Source organism: Caretta caretta, chromosome 26 (genome assembly GCF_965140235.1).
Source record: "Caretta caretta isolate rCarCar2 chromosome 26, rCarCar1.hap1, whole genome shotgun sequence".
In the NCBI taxonomy this organism is placed as follows: domain Eukaryota; kingdom Metazoa; phylum Chordata; order Testudines; family Cheloniidae; genus Caretta; species Caretta caretta.
In genome coordinates this window covers 12,706,748-12,721,435 of record NC_134231.1, presented here as the reverse complement: position 1 = coordinate 12,721,435, position 14,688 = coordinate 12,706,748, and the positions used below count along the sequence as shown (strand labels likewise).

At 42.5% G+C, this 14,688-nt stretch overlaps 1 protein-coding gene across 1 annotated transcript in view; it reads right to left on the bottom strand.

Moving 5' to 3' along the window:
• Window positions 1-14,020, bottom strand: part of LOC125626500 (tetraspanin-15-like) — a 290,723-nt gene extending 276,703 nt beyond the window's left edge. Inside the window, exon 1 of the mRNA XM_048829543.1 lies at window positions 13,953-14,020. The gene's annotated coding sequence lies outside the window, so the exon portion shown is untranslated. The remainder of the gene's footprint in view (window positions 1-13,952) is intronic.
• Between the last annotated feature and the right edge of the window lie 668 nt (window positions 14,021-14,688).

The window sequence follows — 14,688 nt, the reverse complement described above, 5'->3', positions numbered from 1 at the left end:
TCTTTTTGCTTCTATTTCCCCGACTGCCCTTTGTCTTTTATTGAGATTGTAAGCTCTCCAGGGCATGGACTGTTCTTACCATGTGTTTTTGTACAGTGTCTACTACAATGGGGGGGGAGGCAATCTCATTTGGGGCCACAAATGCTACCATAATACACCTAATAGTGAGGGGGAGGGTCAGAGGCATGAACTATGGGAGCCACCAGAGACTGGGGAAGGTGAAATGTCTCTGGGATCCCAAATTCACTATTGCTTTGGGGACATGTTACTCAGTCTCTCTTCTCCATTCAGCCACACATTAAAGAGACTCCTCGTGGGATTGTTTGGTCCATTCAGGTGTGCACTGATCAGCTAGCTAGGGGGCCCCTGCAAACAGGGCAGTCAGATGAGTCTAGGTAGCTGCATCCCTTCAGTAACTGTGGCATCCCCTTCCAGCCATCTCAGTGAGGGCTGCATCTGAAAATGTCTCTAGGTGAAATCATAACTGCAGGAGGTGAGATCGTGTGGGCAAGGCACCACTATACAGATAAGTATTCCCCCTCCAGGAGGGCGGTGCCTGTTTTGCTGGTTGTGGTGGAGGAAGCAAGAAGCTCTTCATCTTGGAGAATGGAAAATATTGGAGAAAGTTGTGGAGAAAGGTTGTTGGGAGGTGTAAGGACATTCAGTGGGTAAGCAGACTGATCCAGGAGTTTCTGGCAACAACACGGTAAATAAATGTAACTAGAACAGTGAGTTTCAGAGGCTGTAAGGGCAGAATTTGGGTTTGTGTCAATAACAGAGGAAGGAGGCAGAGATGCAGCGAGTGGGTCTAACTCTAAACTCACTGCATTTGACAGGTGTTTCTAAAGAAGAATCTGAACCAATAACCCAGAGCCAGACAGCACAAGAACTTTTGGAGTGTTTTAAATCTCACCCTAGACCCAGCTTTAAATTTTATAAATGGCTCCTCCAGATCTGAACCATCCCTGAATTTTGGAGGGTTAGAAAATCTGGATCCAGATCAAAATTTTGTGCCTTGATTCCATCTCTTATTCAGTGATATTTAAGATTCTCTGACCCTGAAATAGGCTTCAAGGGGCTGATGAATTGATCCCCAGGTATAAAGAGAACCTGGAGACTTTGGTTATAAGGTGAAGGTACTGAGTTGTAACTCTCCAGCACAGCAGAAAGAATTAGAAGAGCTCAGATACCACTTTGATCAGTTGTGCATGAAATGGATGAATAAACAGGTGGATGGATATATGCATGGACAAAGGTCCATGAATAGGTTGGAACATTGGAAGTGGAAGGGGTTTCTAGCCTCAGGAGGAAGCCAGTACCTTCTTAACTGCTCACTTCTGGCCCAGTCTTGTCCCAACACAGGAGGTACAGGTGACATTTTTGCCAGATTCTTCTCTTCATGGACCAGAGATTACATGTGATGGATCCAACAGACAACATTCACATTGAGCCATATTCTCTATAGGTGCAAATTGTTCTGCAGCTCCATTGATTTCAAAGGAGCTGTACCAAATTACTGAGCACTGGCAGCCGAATTATGCTATTCATCCCCTTGTTGGCCTTCCTGTTGTACCGCACAAACCTTATCCACTTAGCAGGGGCACTCTGAGGTTTAATCCATTCAGGTTTGCAAACTGAATGGTGATGGGGTGTTGGAACCTCTTGCAATGTCAGAGAACTCTACATTCTGAGAGTCAGGACCTCATCTTTGATCGCAGAGACCCTGCTGCTCCAGAACATTCTCCAACAGCAGGTTACACAATTTCTCTGTCCAAATTCCATGGCTTAAGCCATTCTCAGTCTAAGAGGGATCTTTTGTTTTAAGTTTCAGAGTAGCAGCCGTGTTAGTCTGTATTCGCAAAAAGAAAAGGAGTACTTGTGGCACCTTAGAGACTAACAAATTTATCTGAGCATAAGCATAAGCTTTCATGAGCTACAGCTCACTTAATCGGATGCATTCTCCCCACTGTATTTTCCACTGAATGCATCCGATGAAGTGACCTGTAGCTCACAAAAGCTTATGCTCAAATAAATTGGTTAGTCTCTAAGGTGCCACAAGTCCTCCTTTTCTTTTTGTTTTAAGTGACTGTTCATCACAGTGCTTCATTCCTGCCCTGGAGGAATTCCCTGGAGCCGCTGGCTGAGAGGAACGCTTGTGCAGCTGAGCTTCTGTGTCTCAGCTTCCCATGGGTTCTGGCTGAGGGGAGAATAATCGTAGGGATCAGCTGCCCCACGTCTCAGCTTCTAGAGCCGGTGGCCGGGGGGAGAGATACCATGGGGTCAAGCTGCCCTGTATTTCAAAAGCCAGTCAATACAAATTGATTTATCTTCTTGTATTTCTTCAGGTCTGAACCAGTGGTCTGGCCATACTGCCAGGTCTGAACAAATCCAGTTATTTGCTAAGTACAGTGGAGACCATGGAACTTCTCTGAGCCCCCAACCAAGGGGAAAGATGCTCAGGGCACGAGCTGCCCTGTATTGCAGAATAAATCAATCCTCATTTTGTTGTTTCTCCAGCTCTGAACAACCACTTCTTTCCCCCCAAAAAGCATCTGGTGGAGGAGGAAAAACAGACTTACTCATCCTAGCCCAGGGGCTACCTCTCTGCCTAAATCAGTTGCCCACCATGCACTCCCCCTCTCCCGTTCAGCCTGACCCTCTCCATCCTCCATCCAGCCACATTCTTGTGCACTTTTCCCACTACTTACCCTTCAATGTCCACACTGTTCCTGCAGCCACATCCCCATCATATAACATTTGCACAATCTTTGCAAAATCAGTCTCAGCTGGAGGGGAAACAACATGGACCATCAAAGTAGGGACTAAGTTAAAATTCTTTCCCTCCTGCTCCTCTTCAAGAGTGGGTATATTATATACTTCAAGATAATATTCTTCAGGGCCTGATCCTCTATTGTAGTGAAGCTTGTGGGTCATTTTATCTGTGCAAAATGAGTATAAAATTCTGCCAGAGCAGAATGGCCCTTTCACACCCTGTTATGGGGTGTTGTTGACCTGTAATATGGAAAGTCACATCCTCAATGTTTCCCTTTCGTTAGCATTATCATCCCCATTACATTTAGCATTTTGCTTTTCACATGTTAACTTTGTACCCTGATAACTCTGTGAATTTTAAATTTTTGCTAATGCAATAGGTGGAGAATGCATTAAGGATTGCTCAGATAAAATAGGATATGTTTTGTTTTCCATTCACTGATAATACAGAGTATATCAGATCTTGAATTAGTTGGACAAAGGTTTCTAAGACAATCACATAACAGTGTGGAGAATGGACAGTCTTGTCTGGTCCTTTTCCCTGACAACAAATATCCACTGGTTCTTGCTGGGTCCAGTTCTAAAGGGGTTTGTTATTTCAGTGAGTGAGGCCAAGATTTTCAGACGTGATGCCAGGTGCCTCACTGAGACATCCCATTGAACGGAACCTGCTCATTCGTACACCTTAACAGTGTCGCACCAGAATGGCTCCCACAACAGGTGGGTGAGGGATTTTTTTATAAGGTGGTTGTCACAGAGAATAAAATGTACTGTTTAGATGTTACTTCATGGTAGAGTTTGAGGTCCTTTCTCCTTCATTTATCTGTCCACCCCAGTGACCCAGGCAACATTGCCCATCCTTCTTCACTGGAGCTTGCAGATGAGAGTTCTGGGAATGATTATACACAGCAGTCGTGTTAACAGCTAACCCAGCCCCTCCCAGCAGCTTGGATTTCAGAGCAGTCTCAGCACAGCCAGACCCAGAGGAGAGAGAAAGGGAAAGGGGCCTGTGCTCTGTGGCTGAGCAGGCATCAACTCTCCAGCTACAGCCTCCCAATCATAATAAAGCCCCATGGAGCTCCTGAAACTCAGCAAGCTCCCCCTTTCCCATGCTGCCACAATCCTAGTGTTTCGGGCCACTCTCCTTCCAGGGGTTTCCTAAAAAAGAAAATCCCATCAGAGGCTGGTCCCTTTCCCCACCTTAATCTTCAATTCCTTGAGCCCTCAGGCCAAGAGGGAGAGGCACCCTGGGGCCATGCCCTGTTTCTCAGCTCTCCGGAGCCACCAGTCAAAGGCAGAGATGCCCTGGGGACAAATTGCTCTGTGTTTCAGAAGTAGGTGAAGAAATTAACCCTTTTATCTTAGTTTCCCAGGTGTGAATAAGCGTCCACATCCCACATGTGGAGTAAATGGGGGGGAAAAGAGGATGAAGATAGATTCAGAGTCACAGCTCGGGTGGTGGTGGCATCCCTGTGACCCATGCTGCTGTCTCACTCCCACCCACCTTGTTGCTTCCCATTCTCCAGCTAGCCTCATTCCATATCTCATCACCACCATCCACCTTGCCTCTTCCTCTAGCCCACAATGCCTCCTCCCCAGCCACCCCCAATCCTGGGGACTATTCCTGTGTCCTAATCCCTATGTCCCAAAGACCCCCCGGTCTTTCCCTGCATCCCATCCACTATGGCTCCAAACTCCCTGAACCTCCCTCCCCCTCCGGAGGATTCTTTTTGGCCCTGCCCCTTCAATCAGCCCCATGGACCCTCCACCACTAGGACTCTCCACAGTCGATCACCTGCAAGTGCCACCTTCCTGCCCCTGCAGAGCACAGGACGGGCACCAAGTCTTCAGCACCGAGCTCCTGTGACCACACAGCTTCCCCTCGCTCTCCATATTTATCGGTCACAACATAACTGAGTGGCTTTTCTACATACAATGTAAAATATTCGTTAGCTGTCTCCTCGGCGAGGATTCTGCCACTATTCTGATGGTGTCTGCATGGGCAGACTCTGCATCGCTGCATGATGACACCGGGAGAATCCTGCTGCCAGTTATGTTCCCCAGACAGACTGCTGCAGATTACAGACACCACATGCCTTCTCGGTAGGAAGGGCTGAAAACAGTCACATGGAAAGTACAGCAGCAGCAACAGCTGCAGAGACCCTCTCACTGAGACAGCTCTGCACCTGGGAGGAAGATGAGCTCTGGTGTCTCAAACTCAAATGATCAAGGAACCTACCACTGAGAAATTTTTCCGCATATGCAGTCACCTCGGTTCACTTAAGGTATGTCTACACTTAAACCTCTACAGTGTCTCCGTCAGTGTGGACACTACCAGTGCTGACAGGAGGGGGTCTCCTGTCCGCATAGGCGATGCACCTCCCCGAGAGGCAGTCGCTAGGCCGATGGAAAAATTCTTCCATTGACCGTGCGCTGTTTATACCAGGGGTTAGGCTGGCATAGCTCCTGCTCTCTGGGGTGTGGATTTTTCACACCCGGTGAGATGCAGCTATGCGGATGTGGCTTCCCAGTGTAGACCAGCCCTAACTCCTTTCAACCAACAGAACCACATCATGCAGATTAAGTGGAGGGGGAAGGGCGATTAGCTCTGATTTTACAAATGATACTACTTAAGAATGACCTGAACCAATTACATCTGATTAATAACTTTGCTCGATTACTATCTAATTCCTTTAAATGTAAGATACATATGAAAATTTTGAAATGTTTTTCCATTGAGATAATTTGAGCCAAAAAATTAGACAAGCTGAATTACAAAATAATGTTGGTCAGATTCTGAATTTCACCTCCTATCTTTAAGGCACCTGGACTCAGCCAGGGAACCCAGTCCATAGTGTAAATCAACGCAGCCCTTGGGGTTACTCTAACTTACATAAGCTTTGAATGACACTCTACTGGTCCAATGTACATGGTGGATAGTGCGCTCTACCAACAATCTCTCCCTCCTCCAATACACCCTTAGCACATCTGTCATAAATATAAAGGGAAGGGTAAACCCCTTTGAAATCCCTCCTGGCCAGGGGAAAGCTCCTCTCACCTGTAAAGGGTTAAGAAGCTAAAGGTAACCTCGCTGGCACCTGACCAAAATGACCAATGAGGAGACAAGATACTTTCAAAAGCTGGGAGGAGGGAGAGGAACAAAGGGTCTGTGTCTGTCTGTATGCTGCTCTTGCCAGAGACAGAACAGGAATGGAGTCTTAGAACTTTTAGTAAGTAATCTAGCTAGGTATGTGTTAGATTATGATTCCTTTAAATGGCTGAGAAAAGCATTGTGCTGAATAGAATAACTATTTCTGTCTGTGCATCTTTTTTGTAACTTAAGGTTTTGCCTAGAGGGGTTCTCTATGTTTTTGAATCTAATTACCCTGTAAGATATCTACCATCCTGATTTTACAGGGGGGATTTCTTTATTTCTATTTACTTCTAATTTTTATTAAAAGTCTTCTTGTAAAAACTGAATGCTTTTTCATTGTTCTCAGATCCAAGGGTTTGGGTCTGTGGTCACCTATGCAAATTGGTGAGGCTTTTTATCCAACATTTCCCAGGAAAGGGGGGGTGCAAGTGTTGGGAGGATTGTTCATTGTTCTTAAGATCCAAGGGTCTGGGTCTGTAGTCACCTAGGCAAATTGGTGAGGCTTTTTACCAAACCTTGTCCAGGAAGTGGGGTGCAAGGTTTTGGGAAGTATTTTGGGGGGAAAGACGCGTCCAAACAGCTCTTCCCCAGTAACCAGTATTAGTTTGGTGGTGGTAGCGGCCATTCCAAGGATAACGGGTGTAATATTTTGTACCTTGGGGAAGTTTTGACCTAAGCTGGTAAAGATAAGCTTAGGGGTTTTTTCATGCAGGTCCCCACATCTGTACCCTAGAGTTCAGAGTGGGGGAGGAACCTTGACAACATCATATGCCAGAAATTGCAAAGGCGGGGGCATTGTATGGCCATTATTCCAACCCTCTGCCACCCTGAGAATTTCCCCCTCCATTGTGAGAAATCCAGCTGCTTTCCCCACCCCCATAGGCTGCTGGAACAACATAAAGGGACTGGAATGTAGCCAATACACAGTTTTAAAAACCTAGTAAGTTAATTGAGTTCTGAAGAACAACGGAGTGAAATTTGGAATCTTAATTCACTGCGTAAAACCATAATTTTAGTCCTGACTTCAGTGAAAATCTCAGCCTTAACAAGGGAGGTGCCAGCCTGTTCATGGGTGTCTAGCAGGCAGAGCAAGAAACAGGTGTCCAGATTCCTGTGTTCTGTTCCCACCTCTGCTACTGTCTTGCAGGGCAAGCCATTTAACCTCTCTACTGAGTTTGTAAAATTGGCTTCCTAAAAAAATTAATTAAGTCTGGTATCTTTCACGCCTTTAAGATTGCACAAAAGCAACAGTCAGATGGGTTGAAAGAACTCTGTGTAGCATGTATGACAGTGAAGGAAGCCAAGTGGAGGATATTTACACTACAAACTGGATCCAAAGAAAGCCTGATATTGCATGGGAACAACAATCCTAACATGAACCGACATTCAGACCCATGAATATGTAATTAATAACAGAATATTGCCACGTCCAGATGAACTACTTATATCAAACGGTATTTCTCAACCAGTGTGTGTGTGTGTGTATGTGTGTTTGTGTGTTACAAAAGGTAATCAGTGGGGTTGCGAGGCATTGAAAATTTTCTTACAATCTAAAGTAAAGAAAAATTTGCTCCCCCACCCCATGTATACCCTTTCTTTTCAAAGTCCTTTCTGTCAGCCCCTCAAAAAAAACCCAGTTATATCAACTCGTTATCATTGATACACTTTTTACTTTTATTGCAAATATAAAGGGCTTGTGAAAAGTTTTTACTTCATATAAAGGATCATCAGCCTGAAAAGGTTAAGAAATACTGGTATCAAAACCTATTTTCTGTTTCAAATAGGGATTGGGGAAAAACTTCAAGGAAATCCAGACACCACAGAGGAATCTTTCCAATGAATGATCAGACCCTTCTGGCTGAAATGGAGAGAATGCTGCAAATTGTCAGTGGCAGAAGTCATTGGCGATTAGTAAATGATTTTAATCTTGAGCCTGAAGAAATGTGACAGTACAGATTGTGAGAATTTGTAGCTTAAGCTCCCCCCTCCCAATCACTTATAGCTATGTTATTTCAGAGGCGTCTCACCAAATGGTCTATGTAAGACACTATGGGAATTGAACATTCCTCAGTGGTTGGCTTTGTAAATATTTCCAAGAATCATGCACACATAAAACCAACACAGAGACGAGATGGCTCGTGGGATGGATAATAGGATTGCCAAGCCTTCTGCCTCTAAATCTGTGGGTTTGGATCCAGATCAATAGTGCGTGAAAGTTATCATCTGATAGCTCTTTGGTAGCCTACGTGAAGTGAGTTTAGAGGTCTTAGCCTGGCTGTCAAGTGGCTCTTCAATTGGCAGCTTTCATGGTAGCCACAGTAGAGGTATAAGGGACCAAGCAGAGTGAATGTCCCCCTGGAAACAGTCCCTTTACATCAGGGCAATGGTGCTGGAACAATTTGTATAGTGGGGGTGTTGAGAGCCATTGAACCAAACAGTAAATTATATATATATGATGGAAACCACTTCAAGCCGGGGGTGCTGATGCACCCCTAGTTTCAGCACCTGTGCATCATTGGTGGGGCATTGTACCAATGTCCTGGGCCTACTTTAATAAATAGGCTATTTAGTTATGCTCTGAAGGAAGTGGATTAATGTCTCCATGCTTATCTAGCCAATATGTTTAACCAAACAACATTTGTTTTAAAAGAAAAACCTCATGAAATATTTTAGGGAAAATTCCCATGCCATGCAATATATTCAATGTTGCCATGTAGTAAGTGAGCGAAAGTTCTGTGGCTTTAGCCCAAGAAGCAGACTGCAGTTCAAGGAACTAAGTCATGCAACAAAACTCAGAGCACTCTTTTGGGAAAAGCAAAATATTTGGCTATCTGTAGCTCAAACCTTTTGCAATTGCCAGGAGGGAAGTTGTCAAGAACAGCCTGGCAGTTTCAAGGCAAAAACATTAATTTGAGAGCAAGTTGATGAAAAATTAGTTTGAACGAGGGTATTATTTTGATGGCTTGCTGCCAAACGCTGCATACAACAATCAGATCAAAATCACACTGTCAACCTCCTGAATTCTTGTGTAAATTAATGAAACAAGACTTGGGTCGAAATCCTGGTCCCATTAAAGTCAATGGGAAAACTCATTAACATGAGTGGAGTCAGGCTTTTACCCTTGCTGAGAGAGAGACACAAACAAAAAATACTATATCACTGCTAAAAGAGAAATATTTTAATTAGAAAAGCATCAAACTAGGAAATAACCATGAAGCACAATTATCCAGAAACAAATCTTATGGGTGAGACCATTAGCATTGGGCTTCTAATTCAGCAGACATAGGATGCTAAAGTGTTTGACTTTTATATCCTTAAAGCTACTTCAGGTTGGCTTGTTCCTGCTTCTATCTTCCTCCACTCAAACTTTTGTTCAAGGTCAGAGTGAAGTCTTAATTTTATTTTAAACAAATCCATTAACACAGGGCTATAATTCAACTCATTTTCTCAAACCCATTGTGGTCTCTGATCTTGCAGGTTGCTTGACTAGAAATTCAAGAGAATGTACTGTACCTACAGTAAGCATCTCCAGAAGTACAGACAGAAGGATTGTTTAAGTGCAAAGGAAAAAAAGGGCTTTAATCTTTTTTGGATTGCTTTAATTTTGCAACATTTCTGTATCTGTCTTTCATCCTCCTAGGTTTCTTATTAACGTGGGTTTTTTCTCCTGTCCATCACACACACACACCTCACACAAAATGAGAGCTGTCAACCTATTCTCAAAACAAGATTGAGACAAATAGTTTGTATTCGTAGTTACGGCTCAAGGGTAAGTGACAGAAGCATATTTAGCTCATCAGTCTCGTTTGCAAAACACAGCTATGACTTCGTTTTCAAAACATGAAAATAATTCATGAAGTTATAAATGTGAGCAGCCATGAAAGGCCACATGATTCACCCAGTTTGACTTTCTGCATTTTGCCAGGCTTCTCCCTAGTTCATTAATTGGATCTGCTCTTGATTATCTCCAGAGAAGGGCCTCAGCCACTTCCCATTGTAATCTATTGAAACGTTCAATTGTTTTAACTGCTAAAAACCTGAACTATAGAATAATTAGCTTCAGGTCAGTGCTTCTTGACTAATCAGCTTCTGGAATTCAGTAGACCCTTACATCATTTATACTTCTTTAAAGATATTTATAGGTGGCCTTTGTATTTGCATTACATTCTTCTTTTTGCAGAATAAAAAGTTTGAAGAACGATGTAAACCACTTTATAAATCCTAAATTTTAAGTTACTGTTATTAAGACACAAGAGTTACAGAGTAGAGCCAGAAGACCTTGAGAGGCAAGCCTATCAGATTATACAATCCAAGAAATCTGGGTTTTGTCAGTGCTTAGATGGAAGTCAAAGAAACAAAGAACCAATTACTGCAATTACTACTGACACATTGTTTGGGCCATTTAAAACTAGCCTGGACTAGATAAAGTAGAACATTCTTGCACCAAAGGCCTGAACTAGATGACTTAATACTAGGGGCATTGCTTTTGAAGACATTTCATGGCATGGTTTTTAAAAATGCCGAACACCTGCAGCTCCCAATGACTTCAGTAGCATTTGTGAGTATTTGGGATTTCTGAAAGTCAGGTAATTCATTCTTTTGCTTAGTTATTATATCTGGGTCCCTTGCAGTTTCTGGTAGATTTTAAAGTTTTCATGGTACATTTTGAAAGGAGAGCAAGTCTTGTGTCCTGTCCAACACTTCCTCTCTCAATGAAGCAGTTTGATCCTAAAACCCAAGGCTGTGAGTGAGTTTTCACTAAATGCACAATAGGTCATGTTTTTGGCAATACAGCCGTTACAGCATCAGTATGTGTCTCATTGCTCTGGGATACCTTAAACATGAAAGGCATCATATACCATCAAATTCAATTCCAGAAGAGCAGTGTGGTGCAGATCCTCAACAAAATATCAGGAAAATGATAACTTACAGAATCTGAAGTAAATACCTATTGTGTTTTACCAATCTGTCAATAAAAGTATTTGATTAAATTACTAGGGTAACTGAATTTTGACTACTAGTCTGTCTGTTAAAGGACCAGCTTTATGAACAGATCCAGTCTGGAATATGATTAGCAATGCTATATTTTGTGAGTGTGTACACACTGAGACACACACAATATGTAGTTAACTATACACATAATTAATAGCTATTAACTATCAGCAGTTTAGTATTCAGTGTTTTATCCAGAGATCTCAAAACATTTTTCAGATGGATGAATCAAGGAATAGATAGATTAAGTGATAGTCAAACCAAAGAACAGAATGCAAGAAACTTGACTCTGTCTCTTGCTTTAGCTAGTAGACAACACTCTTCCTTTTAGACTATAATTTTTTCCTCAGTGCTTTTCTTTGTCTTTTGAACTCTTGGAAACAATTTCAACAATTTATGCAAGCTATAAGGAGTTTGGGAAACTAATCAACTCCTCATGATTAGGAGGATTGATTGGGTTTTACAAAACCCTCTTAATTTGCATTATGACAAAGCCTGTTTTGGGGAAAGTTTGCAGTAAAAAACTAGAGAAAAAATCTGAAATCTTATAGAAAATGTAAGGACAGTCTAGGTTATGAGGTCAGCTGAAAATAAAAATGTTCTAAATTAGGGGAAGTCACTATGAAAGGCCTACATTTCTTCTTCTAAATTCACCGTTTCAAAAAGCATGGTCTGAGAGCACTGCAGCCAAGGTCACAAGGAGCCTTGAATTAATACATTAAGATTCTGCAATTAAAACTTGAAGGTTATAGCAGCCTCAAAGCCAACCAGGTGTTGCACATGGTGGTTAAACCGATGCAACCCTGTATATCCCCTAGCAAACTCTTTCTACATAGGAAAGGCAAAGAGAGGCTCCCCTACATCAGGGAAATTCTCAGGTGTGAGTTTAAGGCAGCCTTATATGTCCACTGTTCCAAGATGGTGCTAAGAGGCTGATGATCTGAGGCCATCTTCATTAGATAAACCCAACGCAGGCAGAGGTCTCCCTAGATCAAACACTGCATAATGTCATGCCCCATCATGCATTTGCTTTTATGTAGACCTTTTTGGAGAGCTGCTTCTACTTCAATTGTCCCAAAATCATAAGCAGAAACACAGAGGCACTATTCCCAGGATTTAGAGCAAGAAGGTTTACTGCACCCATCCAAATGCTAATTGAGCACTTGCATTATATAGAGAGAGTGCAATAGATTGTATAGGTCTCTGGCAAGACAAGAAAAAAATAACACTTAGGACTTATCTATAATCTATTCAAGTGCTTTACAAAAGAAGATCAGTATCAATATCCCTATTTTATAGTTGGGGAAACACACAGATGTGAAAAGACTTGCACAAAGTCCTTCAGCAAACCAGCAGCAGACAAGAATAGAAGCCTGGCTCCCTGTCCAGTGCTCTATCTACAAGACCATGCTGTGAAACTTAAAATATTTATCAGGTGTAACAAAACTTGGAAAACTGCAAAGCACTATAGGTAGGCTAAATATTATTGCTAACGAGGCAATCCAAGACAATTCGATCTTTTCTTAGCGTCTAGAGAGCGTCTCATAAATGCTGTTGAGCGTGTCAATTGTAGGTAGGAGCCCGACCTGTTGATCACACAGCAGGTTATTCCGATCATCTTGCCTCAGTCTGAATTTGCTGTAAAACAATTGAACCTGCCCTAGGCGCCTCAGAGATGCAACAAGCTTCCTCTTGTTGGGAAAGAGCCAAGGGCCACATGGAGAATGTAACTGACACCGTAGTTTGCTATTTCAATTAAATGGATAGCAGGGAATCAGGACAGAACTAGCCAGGAGATGAAATGCCTTTGGAGTGTTTCTGGCTATTGTTCAAATAACAAAAGGTGTTACTGCTTGCTGCAGAGTTGGGCAGGAGATCAGAACAACCACTTACACGCCAGTTTATCCATGTGGAGGGGCGAGAAATTAACAGCTTTTAGCGGGTTTTATCACCTGCAAATTATCTTCTACGTTGAATTCTCTAGTGTTTGAAATATGAATTAGTTGCCTAAAATATATGCCTGGCTGTGAACGGCCAAAATAACTGTGGAATCAGAGGGAAAGAAACAGAACCCTGAAAGGGAGTAGCGACAATGGAGTAGAGAGGAAAACAAATCAATTGTGTTGTAGATGCTCGCTACATATATCAACTTTACAGGGCGTTATGCTGGATTAAACATTCCCCGTGTCTGGGACATTAGGGCACCACCAGGGCCCCTGTCAGAGTGAGAAGAGGAAGCTCCTTTCTTTTTTGACAGCAGCTCTGCAAAGAAATATCTTCAAAATGAGAATCAAACCCTGATTTCCAGTATAACAATGCAGAACACTAACAAGAAAGCAAACAGACAAACTGACGTCTGTATTAACCTGTGTGTCCTTTCCCCACACCTGTCTCTGTGCCCTTTTACGCTGACCCACGCCACCACACCGCCACCTTCTCAAAACTTTCTTCTTTCAGGCAACCTATAGTTTATAATCAGATGTGAAAAAGAAACCTACATTGAAACACAATGTGTTTCAGATCTTTCTAGTCACCATGCTCATTGTCTTCGCTTTCACCCATCACGTCTCCTCCATCTGTTATTTACTCTTTTTTGTATATATTGTATGCAGTTTTGGGCAGGAATCCATTTTTATTATTTATACCTTTATAGAAACCAGAGGCCCCAATCAGGAATGGAGCCCCTTTGCGCTTGATGCTGTGCAAAACACATAAAAGTCACTGCTTTGAGTACTTACACTGTAATTAGACAAAAGACAGTCCAAAGGTGGAGTAGGCTATGTCATACAACATACAGGCAAAGTCTTCAGGGTGCTGGTATGTTACTTTCTTTTCTTTTGTAATTACTATTATGGGATTGGGTGAGGGAAAGTAAATAGGAGCAAAGGAGAGGGGAGAAGAAAAGACACGAAAGACAGTGAAGAGGGAATGGAGAAGGAAGAAAGTTCAGTTTGTTTTGTAACACACCACTTGAATCTATGGCATTGGGATAGCACCATTTGCATTTATGTAAAGTAAATAAATAAAAACAGACCTGTAATATTCTGGGCAGCATGTGCTGTTTGTTCTCTTCCACATATATTGTAGGTAGCATCTCTGCACCTAAGAGATGAATCATATAGGTTAGACAAAGAACAATCTTCACTGACAAGATGTACAGCTTCTTAAAAAAAAAAACCTAAAAAACAAAAAAAACCCACTTTGCCAAAATGAACAACAGTATTTCTCCCAAGATCTAACTGCACAGAACTTGCAAGACTACCAGCAAAATTTGCCTCTAATGAACAGAAAAATAGAAGAACAGAAGAGGAAAGTGTTGAGGACAATACATGCAGTCAGAGCTCACTGTACCTTTGGCCGTTAGAAGGAACTGATGGGAGGTAAAAAAGACCACAATCCCATTTAGACCCTCAGAATCCACACAATGGGGAGGGATGAGGGTGTCCCACGGACACTGCTCCCCAAAGATTCCGGGATGACCGTGCAGGCATCTTGATCCCACAAGTGGATATACACACAGAAGCCACTCAAAGAAGAACTCTTAGACCCTAAAATCATTTTGTCGCTGCTGTTCAAATCTCTATATTGACTTTTCTAAGCAAGGTCCCCCCAAACACACACACACACTCACACAGATGGGTGACGACATAATCACAAAGATCTTGCAGAATTTGCATGGGCAGGAACGGCATTGTTTGTGTGAAATGTGCCTTTTTTTTTTTTTGGCGACAAATTACTGGAAAAAGCTTTTGTTAAGGGTGAAGCATTAT